Genomic DNA, 23,144 nt, shown 5'->3' on the forward strand with positions numbered 1-23,144 from the left:
ACCAAGGGATTGAACCTGTATTTCTTACCTCCTCTTTCATTGGCAAGTGGGTTCTTTACCACCTGGGAAGACCATAGGATTCTATCCCTAAATCTCAGAGAAGAAAAGAAGTAGTTGGAATTATAAAAACTTTGAAAGTTATAGGATGGGGCTGAGAATGTGGGACCCAGACTTCTGAAGAGGGGACTCTGGTTGGCTGTGGCTGGGATATGAAGATGGGTGCAAATGAAGCTGGTTGCGGTATCATTTGGAAAAGTTGAAAACACCATTTATTTATTGCTATTAGAAGGAATTGTTACTCATAGCGTAAGGAATCATTAATGAGTTGGCCCTGACAGGAACCAGAAATAAACAGGAAACTCACAAGAAAGAAACTGGATGTTCCAGGTAAAGTGCTTCTTTCATCTCTATATTTGAAGTCCCCTACTATCCTTTATCACAGATTCTATCATATAGCCACTTGGCCAAACAAAAAGGTGTTTGCAGAGATCTAATTCCAGCATCACGGACAGTATACAAGGATACAGACTTAGCACCTTAGGCAGTTCCTTCAAGAGCACTTACCAATTATCCTCAAGCCCTTCTCTAGTCACCCCTCATAGCTTTCAAATCCATGACCAGAACCATATCCTAACAGATGTCTCAGGAGGGAAAATGAAAGATCCGACTTGAGAGGAGATGCTTCACACACCAGAAGTGTGACTTACAGGTTAGTCACAAGACTTTGCTAATTTACTTTATCAAAAATCTATGGAATATGTGTGGGAATGGATTACATGGCTACCAAGAGGGGATAGTGAACACAACCTTAGAGGTGTTGAATTTATCATTAAAGGATGATATTTCAGATTGAATTTCATCTCTGTCACTTACAAGCCTTGTGAAAACTTTGTGAACTTAAACAAGATGCTTAACTGTTTTATGCCTAATTTTGCTCATTAATAAAATAGGGATGACATTTGTATTTACTGTGTGTGATTATTGTGAAGTTTAATATCTTCACGTATTAATACATACATATTAATATATGTATCAGCTTAGATAAGTATCTGGAACATACTAAGTATAGTTTTAGCAGATAAAAACTACTCAGGAAGCTAGAAGCAACTATAATAGTGTGTTTGACTATCTCAGTGAAACATGGATTCAGCAGTTGCCTGAATTAAATAAAGTTGACATATTAGATATTTATTGTATAACATAATGGAAGAAATACAATGACTTAGGAAGATAGGAATGCTGGAGTACATTTTTCACCTGTGATCTGTTTATCCACCCCCCTACCTATATTACCCTGGAGGTCTACCAAATAAATATTTATCTAGGCTTCCCAAATGAATATGTGGCTTTCTACCAAGATGGGTGTACACCTTACACTAAGGAAAGAGAACAAACTTGACTTTCAAAGGATTACCATACAGTGGTTCCCACTGTTTGGGAATGTATGGTAATATATTGGGGTTTACCAGTCAGAATAAGAGTACATATAGACTCGGTGGTAAATGGAATTTGTCTTGCATTCAGCTCCAACAGCCAATTTGTAACACAAACCTTTAGTTCTGCCATTTTTGACTACATAATTTGAACAGACAAACCTGGCAACTAACAAAATCCCCACACTGGTTCCCTCATAATAATGAGGATTATTTTGCTTGTTAAAGCCTAGGGAAACCCCTTAAACTTCCCCTGTATAGCAAAATAATAAACCAAACTCCATCTTGTAACTCTGGTGCACCACAGATATTAGTGCCACCCGAAGACTTGAAGAATGTCAAGGTGATGATTTCTATCATGTTCCCATTTAAGAAGCAGAAAATATACTGATATTGTGAAAAGAAGATGGGTTAGTGTTTGAGAATGACAGAGAATTATTTTAAACTTGATCAGAAGGTTAAATGTAACTGGGGTTGCTGTTCCCCTTGTGGTCTCCTTTTTGCAGCTAATCAACATTCTTCTGACAACTGGTAAGCAGTTTTCAGTGTGCAAATTTGTTTTTTCTTCCTCTGTCTTAACAAGCAGATGCAGTTTGCTGTGAGGTCAGCAGTACACCTCTGGTTCTCTGCATAAATTGGCTTCAAGAATCTTGATCATCTCACCATCCTATAGGATAATACGGTGGTTCACTGCATGGATAACATTGTGTTGACTGAATTTGATAAGTATTTACAGAAATACTCTAAATGCCTATATATGCAAACATACATATGCTAGAGAATGGAATGTAAACCCCACCAAAACTCAGGGTGTCACCTCAATGTTAGACAGTGGTATGGGGATATTGACATAATTCCTCAAATTAAAAAAAAATCAACTTTATTTTGCACAAATATTACTTCCTCAGTATAGAGTGGCAGGGATGTTGGCATTAATGGGAGCTGATATTGTGTGATTTTGAACCCAGCCGTCCAAGATGTCACATTATTCAGTTCTTTTCATCCTTCCAGCAATTTAGCAATCACCAAATCTTACTTCAAATTTCTTTCTGCTTGAAAAACAATAGTTTCTATTACTGCACTGTACTTTATAGTTTCATATTGCTGTTGTAACAAATTATCAAAATTTTAATATCTTAAATAATATCTGTTTATCATCTTACATATCTGGATGGAGGCTAGAACTTAAAAATGTGTCTCATATGACTAAAATCAAGGTGACAACAGGCTGCAATCCTTTCTGGAAGCTCTAGAGGAAAATTTACCTTTTTGCATTCTCCAACTTATAAAGGCTGCTATGGCAACCCACTCCAGTATTCTTGCCTGGAAAATCTCATGGATGGAGGAGCCTGTTGGGCTGCCATCTATGGGGTCGCACAGAGTCAGACACGACTTAAGCGACTTAGCAGCAGCAGCAGCAGCAGCACATTCCTTAGCTAGTGTCCTCATTCCATTTTTCTTAAGTCTTTCTTATACTGCTTCACTCATTCTAAATTTCCTGCATCTTTCTTTTACATATGAGGACTCTTATGATTGTATTGAACCCACTCAGATAGTCCAGAATAATCATATTATCTCAGAGTCATCTGATATGCAGCTTAATTTCAGCAATGAACTTAATTCCCCTTTGCTATGTAACAGAACACATTAGCAAGTTCTAAGCATTAGGACCTGGACGTCTTTGGAGGACTCTATTTTGTCTGCTACTCCTTCTGTCTTTCCTCCCCTCCCCATGACCTCATATTTCCAACAGCATGAATTTCCATTTACCAATCTTGTTGACTCCCCATTGGTAAAAGTACCAGTGCCTTTTATTGAATTTGGAAGATATAAATGACTGCATATGCCTCACTTTCTACATTCTTCTAGGGCACTGAGAGCATACATTGCACTCTCTGTGTACGGTGGTCCCCGGAAAAGTCATGAAGCTCTTTATTTATTACAGGCTGATGCAAAATTGTGGGTCACCCAATCTGAGGTCAGTGTTAATCAGGTTGTTATCAGCATATCTGAATAACTTTGCCTAAAATGTATTATTAATAGTTAAACCTTTTATCTTCAGCTATCTGTCTCCAGTATCTACACAGCAATTGGCTTCAAAACTCTGACAAAACATATAAGGATGTAATATACCAAAAGAAAATACTTTATTTTTGTGGACTCCAAAATCACTGCAGATGGTGACTGCAGCCATTAAATTAAAAGATGCTTGCTACTTGGAAGAAAAACTATGACCAAACTAGACAGCATAGTAAAAAGCAGAGACATTACTTTGCCAACAAAAGCCCATCTAGTCAAAGCTGTGGTCTTTCCAGTAGTCATGCATGGATGTGAGAGTTGGACTATAAAGAAAGTTGAGTGCTGACGAATTAATGCTTTTGATTCTGGTGTTGGAGAAGACTCCTGAGATTCTCTTGGACTGCAAGGAGCTCAAAACAGTCAATCCCAAAGGAAAACAGTCCTGATTATTCTTTGGAAGGACTGATGCTGAAGCTGAAACTCCAATAATTTGGCCAACTGATGCAAAGAATTGATTCATTGGAAAAAACCCTGAAGCTGGGAAAGATTTTAGGTGGGAGGAGAAGGAAATGACAGAGGAATGAGACGGTTGGATGGCATCACTGACTTGATGACATGAGGTTGAGCAAGATCCAGGAGTTGGTTATGGCCAGGGAAGCCTGGCATGCTGCTGTCCATGGGGTCACAAATAGTCCAACCTAACTGAGCAACTGAACTGAAATGAATGCCAAAATAAAATAACAGTAGCTGCTACATGAGTGGTTATAAACATTCATTGAGGCTACATCCAATTAAAATAAATAAATTAATAAAATAAAATTTAAAAATACTATTAATAGAAATACAAGAACACACAGAAGAACTGTACAAAAAAGATCTTCATGACCCAGATAATCACGATGGTGTGATGACTCACCTAGAGCCAGACATCCTGGAATGTGAAGTCAAGTGAGACTTAGAAGGCATCACTATGAACAAAGCTAGTGGAGGTGATGGAATTCCAGTGGAGCTATGTCAAATCCTGAAAGATGATGCTGTGAAAGTGCTACACTCAATATGCCAGCAAATTTGGAAAACTCAGCAGTGGCCACAAGACTGGAAAAGGTCAGTTTTCATTCCAATCCCAAAGAAAGGCAATGTCAAAGAATGCTCAATCTACCGCACAATTGCACTCATCTCACATGCTAGTAAAGTAATGCTTAAAATTCTCCAAGTCAGGCTTCAGCAATACGTGAACCATGAACTTCCTGATGTTCAAGCTAATTTTAGAAAAGGCAGAGGAACCAGAGATCAAATTGCCAACATCCACTGGATCATGGAAAAAGCAAGAGAGTTCCAGAAAAACATCTATTTATGTTTTATTGACTATGCCAAAGCCTTTGACTGTGTGGATCACAATCAACTGTGGAAAATTTTTCAAGAGATGGGAATACAAGACCACCTGATCTGCCTCTTGAGAAATCTGTATGCAGGTCAGGAAGCAACAGTTAGAACTGGGCATGGAACAACAGACTGATTCCAAATAGGAAAAGGAGTACGTCAAGGCTGTCTATTGTCACCCTGCTTATTTAACTTATATGCAGAGTACATCATGAGAAACGCTGGACTGGAAGAAACACAAGCTGGAATCAAGATTGCCGGGAGAAATATCAATAATCTCAGATATGCAGATGACACCACCCTTATCTAGAAAGTGAAGAGGAACTGAAAAGCCTCTTGATGAAAGTGAAAGTGGAGAGTGAAAAGTTGGCTTAAAGCTCAACATTCAGAAAATGAAGATCATGGCATCTGGTCCCATCACTTCATGGGAAATAGATGGGGAAACAGTGTCAGACTCTATTTTTCTGGGCTCCAAAATCACTGCAGATGGTGATTGCAGCCATGAAATTAAAAGACACTTACTCCTTGGAAGGAAAGTTATGACCCACCTAGATAGCATATTCAAAAGCAGAGACATTACTTTGCCAACAAAGGTTCGTCTAGTCAAGGCTATGGTTTTTCCTGTGATCATGTATGGATGTGAGAGTTGGACTGTGAAGAAGGCTGAGCGCCAAAGAATTGATGCTTTTGAATTGTGGTGTTGGAGAAGACTCTTGAGAGTCCCTTGGACTGCAAGGAGATCCAAGCAGTCCATTCTGAAGGGGATCAGCCCTGGGATTTCTTTGGAAGGAATGATGCTAAAGCTGAAACTCCAGTACTTTGGCCACCTCATGCGAAGAGTTGACTCATTGGAAAAGACTCTGATGCTGGGAGGGATTGGGGGCAGGAGGAGAAGGGGATGACGGAGGATGAGATGGCTGGATGGCATCACTGACTCGATGGACATGAGTCTGAGCGAACTCCGGGAGTTGGTGATGGACAGGGAGGCCTGGTGTGCTGCGATTCATGGGGTCGCAAAGAGTCGGACACGACTGAGCCACTGATCTGATCTGATTAATAAAAATTGATAAAGAAAATACAAATAATTTATTCAGAAAATTAATTGTCAAATCCCTTATGAGAGAGTCTGTAGTAATCTGTTGAGGTAAAAATAATGAACAAGTATGGCCATTACATGAGGTGTACATAAGTGTTTTAGGTTCTGCTCCCAATTTCAATGTGTTGGAGTATAGGATTCCTATACATCAAACATAAGTTTGAGACACTAGCTTGTGTCCCACAATTCTGAGTTCTGACACTATTTACCCTTAGATAGCATCATATTCTACAGGTCAGGATGGGGAACACATGTACACCCATGGCGGATGCATGTTGATGTATGGCAAAACCAAAACAATATTGTAAAGTAAAAAAAAAAAAAAAGAATTCAGTCCAACAGGATTCCCCGACCTTCATCCCTAAACCTACTCCCCACCTCCCACTCCACCCAATTTCAGATACTAGCTACAAGCCCAAGTTGGCACTTACACTTCTGACCAACTGGTGTAATCAGACATTTGAGGCCCAACAGACTCAGGAAGAGCTGTTTGCTTTCTCCTTAACTGCATAAAATAATTTAGATAGAGGTTCATATCTTTGGGGATCTCATACATAAGAAATTTATTTTCTCTCGTGTTCATCTGTTTTATGTGCTTCCCTTGTGGTTCAGCTGGTAAAGAGTCCAATGTAATGCAGGAGACCTGGGTTCTATCCCTGGGTTGGGAAGATCCTCTGGAGAAGGGAAAAGCTACCCACTCCAGTATTTGGGCTTGGAGAATTCCATGGACCATATAGTCCATGGAGTCACAAAGAGTCAGACGTGACTGAGTGACTTTCACTTCACACTTCCAATCCGTTTTATGTCAGTCTAATTATTGGACCAGACAACGAACTTAGAAGGTAAGTTTAGTTTAGTTTTCACCCTTATAAGCTAACTGACAACTAGAAAGGTTTATTTGTTTTCCTATGGTGAACATTATATTAATGTCAGAAAAGAAAAGAACACTATTTCGTTAACTTCTCCTTATTTTTTTGATGCTAAATTAGATATGTCATGATGATGGACTCTTCTCTCCTTCCCTCTGGAAACCAAAAGATGAAGCATCTTGATTAAGATGGGCCAGCCAAAGAAGCAGATAAAGACCTAAGAAAATTTTCCCCCAGGTTATCACGTTTTTACTCTCGTCACTATGTATACAAAACCATGAATACTCCTCATTTCTAAACAGAGAACCCAGACACAATTCCTGATATCTAGTTCACAGTTTGAAATGTTGGTTGCTTTCAGATGAGGTTAATTTGGGTAATATATTCACCAACTTTGTAAAATATGTAACATCTCTCATTATCCTTCAAATCAGTGTGCATGCTTAGTCATTCAGTCATGTCCATTGCTTTGTGACCCCATGGGTTATAGTACACCAGGCTCCTCTGTCCACGGGATTCTCCAGGCAAGAATACTGAAGTTGGTAGCCATTCCATTGTCCAGGGGATCTTCTAGACCCAGGGACTGAACCCAGGTCTCCTACATTGCAGACAGATTCTTTAACATCTGATCCACCAGGGAAGCCTTCAAATCAGTACACTGTTTATTATATAGCTTATGTAGTAGCATTTTTGGCTTCCCAGGTAGCTCATCTGGTAAAGAATATGCCTGCAATGCAGGAGACTCTGGTTTAATTCTTGAGTCAGGAAGTTCCTCTGGAGAAGGGATAGGCAACCCACTCCAGTTTTCTCAGGCTTTTCTGGTGGCTCAGATGGTAAAGAATCTGCCTGCAATTCAGGAGACCTGGTTCGATCCCTGGGTTGTGAAGATCCCTTGGCAGGAGGCATGGCAACCTACTCCAGTATTCTTCCCTGGAGAATTCCCTTGGATAGAGAAGCCTGGTGGGCTATGGTCCATGGGGTCACAAAGTGTTGGACATGACTAAGCACAGCACAGCAGCATTTTTCCTGTGATGCACTAAAATGGCCATTCATTTTCATAGAATAAATAAGGTCAGCCACTGTCTAAATTTCAAAACAAGAAGCTATCTTTACTAATCTGCTTTCTTATTTTAAATGTCTCTTTTAGGTTGTATTAACCAAAATCACCCTATATTTCACTATGAGTCCCATGGAGAAAAGTAGTATTACAGACATGCTCTTTAAACCCACATACCATTCCTACCAAATATCCCATTATCTTAACTTTTATGGTAAATATTAAATTAATTAAACAAATAAGCCAATATTTTTAGATTAAAATTTTTCTGCTTCCTAAAGATTAGACTCATTAGTTCAGAAGTTAATTAAACATCAAGTTTCTTTAATATGTGATGCTCATTGTTTCAATGAATGTATTATATGAAGCTATTATCATGGATAGCAAGGTCTTGCTGGGAATCTGTATATTGTTGTTGTTCAATCAGTCAGTCATGTCTGACTCTTTGCAACACCATGTACTGAGCATGCCAAGCTTCCTTGTCTTTCACCATCTCCCAGAGTTTGTTCAGACTCCTGAACATTGAGTCAGTAATGCCATCCAACTATCCCATCCTCTGTTATCCCCTTCTGCTCCTACCTTCAAACTTTCCCGGCATCAGGGTCTTTTCCAACAAGTCAGCTCTTCTCATCAGGTGGCCATAATACTGGAGCTTCAGCTTCAACATCAATCCTTCCAGTGAAAATTCAGGATTGATTTCCTTTAGGATTGACTGGTCTGAACTCCTTGCTGTCCAAGGGACTCTCAAGAGTCATCTCCAGCACCACAGTTAGACCTGGGTATATAGTAAAGAACTAAACAGTTGAAAATTTCCACCAAAGTTAATGTTAACCAGTATTCTTGCCTGGAGAATCCCTTGGACAGAGGAGCCTAGTGGGTTATGGTTCATAGAGTTGCAAATAGTGGGGCATGACTGAAGTGACTGAGCATGCAAACAAAGGAGCAAAAACATAATCATTTTAATTTTTTAATTTATTTATATTGATTAGAGGATAATTACTTCACCATATTGTGATGGTTTTTTGCCATAAATCAATATGAATCAGCCACAGACATACATGTGTCTCCTCCATCCTGAACCTTTCTCCAACATCTTGCCCCCCTCCATCCCTCTGGGCTGTCACAGAGTACTGGCTTTGGGTGCCCTGTGTCATAAATCAAACCCCCACTAGCTATCTATTTCACATATGGTAATGTATATGTTTCAATGCTATTCTCTCAAGTCATCCCACCCTCTCCTTCTCCAACTGAGTCCAAAAGTCTGTTCTTTATGTCTGTGTCTCCTTTTTTGCCCTGCATGTAGGATCATCAGTACCATCTTTCTAGATTCCACATATATGTTTTAATATGTGGTATTTGTCTTTCTCTTTCTGACTTGTTTCGTTCTGTATAATGGGCTCTAGGTTTGTTTTTAAGCCCATCTCATTGTATTAATAACCTGTCCAGCTATTCAGTCCACTTTATAATCATATTGCATCAGATCTCTAGTCTCCATTAAATTCTCTTTTCCTACACCATCCCTCTCAATACCCTTATCTGTCAAATAATCCTACTCTACATCTTATTAAGCACAAATACCCAGATGATTGAAGGTGTCAAGACTTTTAATGCTGATAATGAACTAAAATGTAAATCATTCAACAGTCAATAATCTCCAGCACATCTGTTACAACAAAGATTTATGGAAGAAAGAGAAAGAATAAAAGGAAGGAGAGAGAATAAGAGTAAGCTTGGGAGTAAGTGGGAAAGAAATAAGAGAGAGAAGAAAGGAAATAACAAAAAAGGAAGGAAGGAACAAAGAAAGGAAGGAAAGAAGGAAAATAACTAGAGTGAGTTGAAAGATCAGTCGTATCCAACTCTTTACAACCTCACAGACTATAGAGTCCATGGAATTCTCCAGGCCAGAATAATGGAGTGGGTAGCATTTTTCTTCTCCAGGGGATCTTTCCAACACAGGGATCAAACCCAGGTCTCCCACACTGCTGGTGGATTATTTACTAGCTGAGCCACAAGGAAAGCCCAATACCTATAGTGATATGGCTGACTATCAGTTGACTGCTGGTGTTTGCCTTGGGCAACAGAGTTTTGCTGAGAGAACACATTAGTCATAGTAAACACCCTTACCAACAACATAAGAGATGACTCTACAGATTGACATTACCAGATAGTCAATAATGAAGCCAGAATAGTTACGTTCTTTGCAACTAAAGATGGAGAAGCTCTATACAGTGAGTAAAAACAGGACCTGGAACCAACTGTGGCTTAGATCAGGAGCTCTTTATTGCAAAATTCAGGGTTAAATTGAAGACAGTAAGGAAAATCACTAAGTCATTCAGGTATTACCTAAATAACTTACCTTACGACAGTACAGTAGAGGTCATGAATATATTCAAGGGATTAGATCTAGTAGACAGAGTACCTGAAGAACTAAGGAAAGAGGTTCATAACACTGTACAGGAGATAGTGGCCAAAATTCATCCCAAAGGAAAAACAAAATGCGAGAAGATAATGTGGTTGTCTGAGGAGACTTTACAAATAGATGCAAAAGGCGAGGGAGAAAAGGAAAGATATACCCAACTGAATGAAGTGTTCTAGAGAATAGCAAGGAGAGATAAGAAGGACATTTTACATGAACATTGCAAAGAGAGGAAAACAATAGAATGGGAAAGACCAAAGAACTCTTAAAGAAAATTGTAGATATCAAGGGGACATTTCATGAATGGACGGACATGATAAAGGATAGAAACTATAAGAACCTAACAGAAGCAGAAAAACTTAAGAAGGGTTGGCAAAAATAAACAGAACTATTGAAGGAAAGAGTTAATGACCCAGGTAATCTGGATGGTGCAGTCATTCACCTAGAGACTGACATCTTGTAATGTGAAGTCAAGTGGGCATTACAATGAACAAAGTTAGTGCCAGTGATGGAATTCTAGCAGAGCATTCTAAATCCTAAAAGATGATTCTGTTACAGAGCTACACTCAATATGCCAGCAAATTTGGAAAACTCAGCAATGGCCAAAGGTCTAGAAAAGGTCAATTACATTAAATTATCATTACAATTTAAAAGAAAAGCAATATTAAAAATATTCAAACTACCATACAATTGTGCTCATTTCACATGCTAGCAAGATTATGCTCAAAATACTTCAAGCTAGGCTTCAGCAGTACATGAATGGAGAACTTCCAGATATAAAAGCTGGGTTTAAAAAAGGCAGAGAAAACAGATATCAAATAGCCAACATGTGTTGGAGCATGATACTTATAGAAAAACAACTACTGCTGCTTCATTGACCACACTCTTTCATTGTGTGGATCATAACAAAGTGTTGTTGTTGTTTAGTTAATAAGTATGTCTGACTCTTTGTGACCCATGAATTGCCACACACTAGGCTTTTCTGTCCTTCACTATCTCCTGGAGTTTTGTCAAACTCAACAATTGAGTTGGTGATGTCATTCAACCAACCCATTCTCTGTCATCCTCTTTTTATCCTGCCCTCAATCTTTTCCATCATCAGGATCTTTTCCAATGAGTCAGCTCTTTGCATTAGGTGGACAAAGTATTGGAGCTTCAGCATCAGCATGAGTCCTTCCAATGAGTATTCAGGACTGATTTCCTTTAGCATTGACTGGTTGGATCTCCTTGCAGTTGAAGGGACTCTCGAGTCTTCTCTAGCACCACAGTTCAAAAATATCAATTCTTCAGTGTTCAACCTCCCTTATAATCCAGCTCTCACATGCGTACATGAATATTGGAAAAAACAGTTTTGACAATCCGATCTTTATCAGCAAAGTGGTGTCTCTGCTTTTTAATAAGCTGTCTAGGTTTGTCACAGCTTTTCTTCCAAGGGGCAAGCATCTTTTAATTTTGTGGCTGGAGTCACCATCTGCAGTAAATTTTGAGCACAAGAAAGTTAAATCTGTCACTACTTCTATTTTCCCCCATCTATTTGCCATGATGTGATGGGACAGGATGCCATGATCTACGGTTTTTGAATGTTGAGTTTTAAGCCAACTTTTTCACTCTCCTCTTTCACCTTCATCAAGAGGCTGTTTAGTTTCACTTCACTTTCTACCATTAAAGTGGTATCATCTACATGACAAACAGTGGAAAATTCTTAAAGAGAAGGGAATACCAGACCATCTTACCTGTTTCCTGAAAAATGTGTACACGAGTCAAAAGCAACAGTTAGAACTGAACATGGAACAATGGACTGGTTCAAAATTGGAAAAAGAGTAAGACAAGTTTATACATTGTCACCCTGTTTGTTTAACTTATAAGTAGAGTATATCATGTGCAACACGGGCATGGAGGAATCATAAGCTGGAATCAAGATTCCTGGGAGAAATATCAACAACCTCAGAAATGCACGTGATACCACTAATGGCAAAAAATAAAGAGAACTAAAGAACCTATTGATGAGGTTGAAAGCAAAGTGTAGAAACTTGGCTTGAAACTCAATATTCCAAAAACTAAGATCTTGGCATCTGGTCCCGTCAATTCATGTCAAATCGAAGGGGGAAAAATGGAAGCAGATTTTATTTTCTTGGGCTCTAAAATCACCTCACCATAGACAGTGACTGCAGCCATGAAATTTTAAAAAAGAAAAGAAAAATTAGAGACATCGGTTTACCAGAAAAGGTTTATTTAGTCAAACTGTGATTTTTCCAGTAGTCATGTATGGATATTAGAGATGGACCATAAAGAAGACTAAACACCAAAGTACTGTTGTTTTTGAACTTTGGTGGTAGAGAAGACTCTTGAGAGTCCCTTGTACTCCAAGGAGGTCAAACCAATCAATCCTAAAGAAAATGAACCCTGAATATTCATTGGAAGGATGATGCCAAAGATGAAGCTCCAGTACTTTGGCTACCTAATGGAAAGAGCTGACTCATTAGAAAAGATTTGGGGAAAGATTAAAGGCAGGAAGAGAGGGGGATCACAGACAATGAAATGGTTGGATTACAAAATCAACTCAATAGACATGAGCTTGAGCAAGCTCCGGGAGATGGTGAAGGACAGGGAAGCCTGGTGTGCTGCAGTCTACGGAGCTGCAAAAAGTCAGATATGATTTAGCAACTGAACAACAACAGCAGCAACAAGAAATTACCCAAAATGTGACTGTCATTTGTAAGCATAAGTCGTGTTCTGTGCACTTTTTATCACTCATGAATAAAACTTTGCACTCATTTGATTTCTGAAACTGTTGATGCTTTTATTGTCCAAAACCCATAAATGTTATCTCTGAGTGATGTGTTAAATCCAGGATTATATGGCATATTGATCACAGCACTTTAACAGGATCATCCTTTAGGATTTGAAATACCTCATCTAGAATTCCATCACCTCCACTAACTTTGTTCATAGTGATGCTTCCTAAAGCCCACTTGACTCCATACTCCAGGGTATCTGGTTCTAGGTGAGTAATCACACCATCATAGTTATTGAATATCTAAGAATTTTTGGTATAGTTCTTCTGTGTATTCTTGTCGCCTCTTCTTAGTATCTTCTGCTTTTGATAGATCCATATACTTTCTGCCCTTTATTGTGCCCATCTTTGCATGAAATATTCCCTAGGTATCTCTACTTTTCTTGAAGTGATCTCTAGTCTTTCTCATTTTGTTGTTTTCCTCTATTTCTTTGTATTGTTCACTTTGAAGGCTTTCCTTGCTATTTCCTTGCTATTTTCCTATCTTTCCTTGCTATTCTCTACATTTACACGGGTATATCTTCCCTTTTCTCCTTTGCCTTTCATTTCTCTTCTTTTCCCAGCTATTTGTGAGGTTTCCTAAAACAACCATTTTGCCTTTTTGCTTTTTTTTTTTTTTCTCTTGTGGATGGTTTCGATCATCACCTGTACAATGTTACTAACCTCCATCCACAGTTCTTCAGGTACTTTGTCTATTATATTTAATCTCTTGAATCTATTTGCGATTCCCACTGTATTGTTGAAATGCATTTTATTTAGGTCATACCTGGGCTTCCCTAGTAAGCCCAGGTAACCTTTCCCAGGTAAAGTTTCCCTGAACCTTTAGTTCAGATGGTAAAGAATCTGCCTCCAATGTAGGAGACATCTGGGTTCAATCCTTGGGTCAGGAAGATCCCCTAGTGAAAGAAATGGGAACCCAATCAGTATTCTTGCCTGGAGAATCCCACGGACAGAGGAGCCTGGTGAGATACAGTCCATGGGGTTACAAAGAGTCATACATTACTGAGTGGCTAACACTTTCACTTTCTTTAGGTCATACCTTAATGGCCTAGTGATTTTTCCTAGTTTCTTCCATTTAAGTCTGAATTTTGCAATGAGGCATTCATGATATGAGCTACAGTCAGTTCCTGGACTTTTTTGGCTGACTGTATAGAGCTTCTCCCTCATTGGCTTCAAAGAATATAAACAATCTGATTTTGGTATTGACTATCTGATGATGTCTATGTATAGAACCATCTCTTGTGTTGTTGGAAGGGATTGTTTGCTATGACTAATCTGTTCTCTTGGCAAAACTATTGCCCTGCTTCATTTCATACTCCAAGCCCAAATTTTCCTGTTACTCCAGGTATCTCTTGACTTCCTACTTTTGCATTCCAGTCACCTATGATGAAAAGCACATCTTTTCTGTTAGTTCTAGAAGGTTTTATAGGTCTTCATAGAATTGTTCAATTTCATCTTCTTCAGCATTTGTAGTTAGGGCATGGACTTGAATTACTATTATATTGAATGGTCTTTTCCTTGGGCATGAACAGAAAACATTCTGCCGTTTTTTTTAGATGGCACCCAAGTACTGCATTTCAGACTCTTTTGTTGACTATGAGGGCTACTCCATTTCTTCTAAGGGATTCTTTCCCACAGTAGTAGGTATAATGGTCATCTGAATTAAACTCTACCATTCCCATTCATTTTTAGTTCACTGATTCCAAAATGTCAATGTTCATTCTTGCCATCTCCTATTTGACCACTTCCAATTTGCCATGATTCATGGACCTAACATTCCAGATTCCAATGCCATATTGTTCTTTACAGCATCAGACTTTACTTTCACCACTAGACACATCCACAACTAGGTGTTTTTTTCTTTTTTTTTCTGTTTTGTCTCAGTTTCTTCATTCCTTCTGGAGCTATTTATTCACTCTTCTCCAGTAGTATATTGGGTACCTATCAACCTGGGGAGTTCATCTTTCAGTGTCATATATTTTTGCCTTTTCATACTCTTCATGGAGTTCTCAAGGTAAGAACACCAAAGTGGTCTGCTATTTCCTTCTCCAGTGGACCACATATTGTCAGTACTCTCCGCCATGACCCACCTGACTTGGGTGGCCCTACATGGCATGCCTCATAGTTTCACTGAGTTACACATCTGTGGTACATGTGATCAGTTTGGTTAGTTTTCTGTGATTGTGATTTCCATACTGTCTGCCCTATGATGGATGAGGAGAAGAGGCTTGAAGAAGAAAGGAAGACTGACATGCTGCAGTCCATGCCAAACACTGGTTTGGATGAAGCACAAGCTGGTATCAAGATTGCTGGGAGAAATATCAATAACCTCAGATATGCAGATGGCAGCACCCCTATGGCAGAAAGCAAGGAGGAACTAAAGAGCCTATTGATGAAGGTGAAAGAGGAGAGTGAAAAAGTTGGCTTTCAAATAGCTAAGATCATGGCATCCAGTCCCATCACTTTACATCAAACAGGTGGGGAGAAAATTGAAACAGTGAGAGATTTTATTTTCTTGGGACCCAAAATCACTACAGATGGTGACTACAGCCGTGAAATTAAAAATACTTGCTCCTTGAAAGAAATGCTATGACAAACATAGACAGCATATTAAAAAGCAGAAACATTACTTTGCCAACAAAGGTCTGTATAATCAAAGCTATGGTTTTTTTTTTTTTTCCAGTAGTCATGGATGGATGTGAGAGTTCAAGTATAAAGAAGACTAGAGTTTTACAGACCTAAATCACACATATACCTGTTCACATTCAAAATGTGTTGAATTCTGTGCATGCCTACTATCAAAGTTTTCTTTTTTTTTTAATAACACATATACTGAGGTTTTGGGCACATTCAGAGAATATTATATTGTGACTATAGAAAGCTAATTGTAAGTGATATAGACAGACACACTGATCCATGACAAAATATTCTGTTACAGTAGTGATATTATTAATAAAATATCTTTGAATACTGTTTTAAATATAAATTGCAATGTAAAGTAAAGAAAAAGTAAAATGTTTTCTTTTGTATCTTGGGAAGTAAATAATTCTTATTTATTTCTTCTATTTTTCCCCTCAACTCACTACAGAAATATGAGAAAAAAAAAAACATAACAATGGGGAGAGTTAAGTATATAACGATCTGGGGTAAAAAAAATATCAGTTCAGTTCAGTCACTCAGTCATGTCCGACTCTTTGAGACCCCATGAATTGCAGCACACCAGGCCTCCCTGTCCATCACCAACTCCTGGAGCTCACTCAGACTCACATCCATCAAGTTGGTGATGCCATCCAGACATCTCATCCTCTGTCGTCTCCTTCTCCTCCTGCCCCTAATCCCTCCCAGCATCAGAGTCTTTTCCAATGAGTCAACTCTTCGCATGAGGTGGCCAAAGTACTGGAGTTTCAGCTTTAGCATCATTCCTTCCAAAGAAATCCCAGGGCTGATCCCCTTCAGAATGGACTGGTTGGATCTCCTTGCAGTCCAAGGCACTCTCAAGAGTCTTCTCCAACACCACAGTTCAAAAGCATCAATTCTTCGGTGCTCAGCTTTCTTCACAGTCCGAATCTCACATCCATACATGACCACTGGAAAAAAACATAGCCTTGACTAGATGGACCTTTGTTGGCAAAGTAATGTCTCTGCTTTTCAATATGTTACCTAGGTTGGTCATAACTTTTCTTCCAAGGAGTAAGCGTCTTTTAATTTCATGGCTGCAGTCGCCATCTGCAGTGATTTTGGAGCCCCAAAAAATAAAGTCTGACACTGTTTCCGCCATTTCCCCATATATTTCCCATGAAGTGATGGGACCAGATGCCATGATCTTTGTTTTCTGAATGTTGAGCTTTAAGCCAACTTTTTCCTCTCCACTTTCACTTTCATCAAGAGGCTTTTTAGTTCATCTTCACTTTCTGCCCTAAGGTGGTGTCATCTGCATATCTGAGGTATAGTTACTACCAATAATTTAAGGTAATTCACATCAGCATAGAAGAGGCCTTAACAGATAAATGAATGATTTAAAATAAGATCATTTATTTCCATTTCTCTGGGAGGTGGGTCATACAGGATCCTGCTGTGACTTAAGTTGGAAAGTGTTTTGCCTAATTTTTTCCTCTAGGAGTTTTATAGTTTCTGGTCTTATGTTTAGATTTTTAATCCATTTTGAGTTTATTTTTGTGTATGGTGTTAGAAAGTGGTCTAGTTTCATTCTTTTACAAGTGGTTGACCAGTTTTCCCAGCACCGCTTTTTAAAGAGATTGTCTTTTCTCCATTGTATATTCTTGCCACCTTTGTCAAAGATAATGTGTCCATAGGTGCCTGGATTTATCTCTGGGCTTTCTATTTTGTTCCATTGATCTATATTTCTGTCTTTGTGCCATGACCACCCTGTCTTGATGACTGTTGCTCTGTAGTATAGCCTAAAGTCAGGCAGGTTGATTCCTCCAGTTCCATTCTTCTTTCTCAAGATTGCTTTGGCTATTCTCAGTTTTATTGTATTTCCATACAAATTGTGATATTATTTGTTCTAGTTCTGGGACAAATACCATTGGTAGCTTGATAGGGATTGCATTGATTCTATAGATTGCTTTGGGTAGTATACTCATTTTCACTATATTGATTCTTCCTATCCATGAACATGGTATATTTCTCCATCTATTTGTGTGATCTTTGATTTCTTCCTTCATGGTTTTATAGTTTTCTATTTATAGGTATTTTGTTTCTTTAGGTAAATTTATTCCTAAGTATTTTATTCTTCGTTGCAATGGTGAATGGAATTGTTTCCTTAATTTCTCTTTCTGCTTTCTCATTGTTAGTGTATAGGAATGCAAGGCATTTCTAGGTATTTATTTTATATCCTGAAACTTTACTATATGCATTGATTACCTCTAGTAATTTTCTGGTGGAGTCTTTAGGGTTTTCTATGTAGAGGATCATGTCATCTGCAAACAGTGACAGTTTTACTTCTTCTTTTCCAATTTGGATTCCTTTTATTTCTTTTTCTGCTCTGATTGCTGTGGCCAAAACTTCCAAAACTATGTTGAATAGTAGTGGTGAAAGTGGTCACCCTTGTCTTGTTCCTTTAGGATAAATGCTTTCAATTTTTCACCATTGAGGATAATATTTTTCATATATAGCTTTTATTATGTTGAGGTATGTTCCTTCTATTCCTGCTTTCTGGAGGGCTTTTATCATAAATAGATGTTGAGTTTTGTCAAAGGCTTTCTCTGCATCTATTGATATAATCATATAGTTTTTATCTTTCAATTTGTTAATGTGGTGTATTACATTGATTGATTTGTGGATATTGAAGAATCCTTGTACCCCTGGGAAAAGCCCACTTGGTCATGATGTATGATTTTTTTATTGTGTTGTTGGACTCTGATTGCTAGAATTTTAAGGATTTTTGCATCTATGTTCATCAGTGATATTGGCCTGTAATTTTCTTTTTTTCTCCCTTTGTTTCTTGATGAGTCTGGCTAATGGTTTACCTATTTTATTTATCTTCTCAAAGAATCAACTTTTGGCTTTGTTGATTTTCCTATGGTCTCTTTTCTTTCTTTTGTATTTATTTCTACCCTAATTTTTATGATTTCTTTCCTTCTACTAACCGCAGGGTTCTTCATTTCTTCCTTTCTAGTTGCTTTAGGTGCAGAGTTAGGTTATTTATTTGACTTTTTTCTTGTTTCTTGAGGAAATCTAGTATTGCTATAAACCTTCCCTTTAGCACTGCTTTTACAGTGCCCCATAGGTTTGGGGTTGTTGTGTTTTCATGTTCATTTGTTTCTATTCATATTTTAATATCTTTTTTATTTCTTCTGTATTTGTTTATCATTCAGAAGTGTATTGTTTAGCCTCCATATGTTGGAATTTTTAACAGTTTGTTTTTTTTTTTTTTTTTTCCCCCTGTAGTTGAAATTTAATCTTACTGCATTGTGGTCAGAAAAGTGTTTGGAATTATTTATTATTTTATTATTTAATTATTATTTTTTTTAATTTACCAAGGCCAGGTTTATGGCCCAGAATGTGATCTATCCTGGAGAAGGTTCCATGTGCACCTGAGAAAAATGTGAAATTCCTTGTTTTGAGGTGAAATGTCCTATAGATATCAATTAGGTCTAACTGGTCTATTATATCATTTAAAGTTTGTGTTTCCTTGCTAATTTTCTGTTTAGTTGATCTATCCATAGGTGTGAGTGGAATATTAAAGTCTATCACTATTATCGTGTTACTGTTAATTTCCCCTTTCATACTTGTTGGTATTTGCCTTACATACTGTGGTGCCCCTATGTTGGGTGCATACAAATGGGACCTAATTAAACTTAAAAGCTTCTGCACAATGAAGGAAACTATAAGCAAAGTGAAAAGACAGCCTTCAGAATGGGAGAAAATAATAGCAAATGAAGCAAGTGACAAAGAATTAATCTCAAAAATATACAAGCAACTCCTGCAGCTCAATTCCAGAAAAATAAATGACCCAATCAAAAAATGAGCCAAAGAACTAAATAAACATTTCTCCAAAGAAGACATACAGATGGCTAACAAACACATAAAAAGATGCTCAACATCACTCATTATCAAAGAAATCGAAATAAAAACCATAATGAGGTACCATTTCATGCCAGTCAGAATGGCTACTATCCAAAAATCTACAAACAAGGAATGCTGGAGAGGGTGTGGAGAAAAGGGAACCCTCTTACACCGTTGGTGGGAATGCAAACTAGTACAGCCACTATGGAGAACAGTTCCTTAAAAAACTGGAAATAGAACTGCCATACGACCCAGCAATCCCACTGCTGAGCATACACGCCGAGGAAACCAGAATTGAAAGAGACACGAGTACCCACAATGTTTATCGCAGCACTGTTTATAATAGCCAGGACATGGAAGCAACCTAGATGTCCATCAGCAGATGAATGGATAAGAAAGCTGTGGTACATATACACAATGGAATATTACTCAGCCATTAAAAAAGAATACATTTGAATCAGTTGTAATGAGGTGGATGAAACTGGAGCCTATTATACAGAGTGAAGTAAGTCAGAAAGAAAGACACCAATGCAGTATACTAACACATACATATGGAATTTAGAAAGATGGTAAGGATGATCCTATATGTGAGATAGCAAAAGAGACACAGATGTATAGAACAGTCTTTCAGACTCTGTGGGAGAAGGCAAGGGTGGGATGATTTGCAGGAATAGCATTGAAACATGTATATTATCATATGTGAAACAGATCGCCATTCCAGGTTCAATGCATGAGACAAGGCCCTCAGGCCTGGTGCATGGGATGACCCTGAGGGATGGGATGGTGGGGAGATGGGAGGGGGGTTCAGGATGAGGAACACATGTACACCCATGGCTGATTCATGTCAATGTATGGGGAAAAAAAAAAAAAAAACACTCAGTTCAGTTCAGTTCAGTTCACTCAGTCGTGTCCGACTCTGCGACCCCATGAATCTCAGCACACCAGGCCTCCCTGTCCATCACCAACTCCCGCAGCTTACTCAAACTCATGTCCTTTGAGTCAATGATGCCATCCAGCCATCTCATCCTCTGTCGTCCCCTTCTCCTGCTATCCCCAATCCCTCCCAGCATCACAGTCTTTTCCAATGAGTCAACTCTTCTCATAAGATGGCCAAAGTATTGGAATTTCAGCTTTAGCATCAGTCCTTCCAATGAACACCCAGGACTGATCTCCTTTAGAATGGACTGGTTGGATCTCCTTGCAGAAAACACTACAATATTTTAAAATAATTAGCTTCCAATTAAATAAATAAATTTTAAAAAATAAAAGCAGTTTTTTTTTTCCTATTTGGATATGTAAACATGTAAAAGACATTTTCATTTAAAAAATGACATGTGAATTAGTATTATGGCTTCTGATACAATCTAGTATGGATAGAACTGAAATAAAATAAGGGAGAAAAGTTTTTTGTCTTTGGATAGATTTGTGATTAGCTTGACTAGTGGAAAATAAGTCAAGGAAACAGAATCATAATGTAATGCAAAACCAATACAATATTGTAAAGCAGTTAGCCTCCAATTAAAATAAATAAATTTATATTAAAAAAAAAAAACTAGATGATTTAAGTTAATGACAAAGTGTTTCTCTGCATGACAGAACCAGGGCCGTGTTCTAAGCTTTCTCACACAGCTAAAAAAGACATAACTATTCACTTCTGAATTGGAAATTACTAAATACTCAAGTTTGAACTTATAAACATGGAAACTAATTTATGAATGAGTTGAATCGAATGTTTTCTTTTAAAAAATTATTGACTCACCTAAAACTCTCCTATATCATTCTTTAGTAATGTCCTATTGAATTTATGTCTTATTCCCACTGTTAACGTTCTTTGTCCCTCTTTCTGCTAGTCAAATTTAAATATTTTTAGCTTTCCCTTATATATAGATCATAGCTATTGGTCATAACTACTGATAGAGACTAATAGGGGTAGTTATTTATTTATTTATTCACATATTCACTCATTTATGAGTGAATTCTTTAGTACTGGAGTGGTTAGACATTTCCTTCTCCAGGAGATCTTCTCACACATTGATCTTTATATACACATACCCATTCATATTAGGAAAGTATCTGTATGAGTTAGAGTTTCATTACAGGAGCAGAACTAGTAGTAAATATTAAGATAGATACATGTAATATTTAGTATTAAATTATATATTAAACTGGAGAAGGAAACGGCAACCCACTCCAGTATTCTTGCCTGGAAAAGTCCATTCACAGAACATCCTGGAGGACTACAGTCCATGGGGTCACGAAGTTGGACAAGACTGATTGACTAAACCACTATACATTAAATATTGATTGTTTTAGTTGCTAACTTGTGTCTGACTCTTTTGTGACTCTGTGGACTGTAGCTTATTAAGCTCCTCTATCCATGGGGTTTCCCAGGCAAGAAAACTGGAATGAATTGCCATTTCTTTCTCCAGGGGATCTTCCTGAACCAGGTATCGAACCCATGTCTCCTGAATCGCAGGTGGATTCTTTACCACTGAGCCACTTTGGAAGTCCCAATTATTAATATATAATATTAAATAATATATAATGTTAAATACATAAATCTCTTATATGGTCATTGGGAAGACTAGCTAGGTTAGTCTGAAATATGAAGGGAGACCATAGGGAAGGGCAGGACAGTTTGGAAATTCTTGGGGAGAAGCTAAAGCCACAAACCACTGGCAAAATGTCTTCCTTCACAAGGAAACTTTAGTTCTGCTCTTAAGTCCTTTCAATTGATTAAACTAGGCCCACCAGCATTAATGAAGATTACCTCCTTTATTTAAAGTCAATAAATTGAGAACATCAATCATATCTATAAAACATCTTCATAGTGCCACTTATATCAGTGTTTCACTGAATAATTTATATTAAATAATTTATAACCTAGTCATGTTGACAGTCAATACTATCACAATATCAAATATTTGTGAAGTACAATGGTAGACACAGTGGGAGTTGCTACAGTGATGAACCTGCATTCAAATAAGAATGGATTTCCCCAAGTGAGGATCTCTATTGTACACAGTTCAGTTCAGTTCAGTTCAGTTGTATCGAACTTTTTGCAACCCCATGGACTGCAGCATGCCAGGCTTCCCTGTCCATAACCAACTCCTGAAGCTTGCTCAAGCTCATGTCCTTAGAGTCAGTGATGTCATCCTACCATCTCATCTGTTGTCCCCTCTCCTCTTGCCTTCAATCTTTCCCATCATTAGGGTCTTTTCCAATAAGTCAGTTCTTCACATCAGGTGACCAAAGTAATGGATTTCAGCTTCAGCATCAGTCCTTCCAATGAATATTCAGTACATAATATTCCAACTATTCTGTAAAGTGGGTATATAATGAAAACCAATATGAAATAATAGGGGAAAAGATCCTATATAACTTATGGATCAAGATCTTTTTCATGTGACCTTCTCTGACCTTCCTTAATAACTGCTTCTGAAATCTACTATCTTCCCTACGGAATTCAATTAAGGAATACATACTGTGTTCAACCAAAAATAATAAGTTGTCATACTGAGCTATCTTATGAGTACTCTTACTCTTCATCTA

This window comes from Bos taurus, chromosome 15 (genome assembly GCF_002263795.3).
Source record: "Bos taurus isolate L1 Dominette 01449 registration number 42190680 breed Hereford chromosome 15, ARS-UCD2.0, whole genome shotgun sequence".
Lineage (NCBI taxonomy): Eukaryota > Metazoa > Chordata > Mammalia > Artiodactyla > Bovidae > Bos > Bos taurus.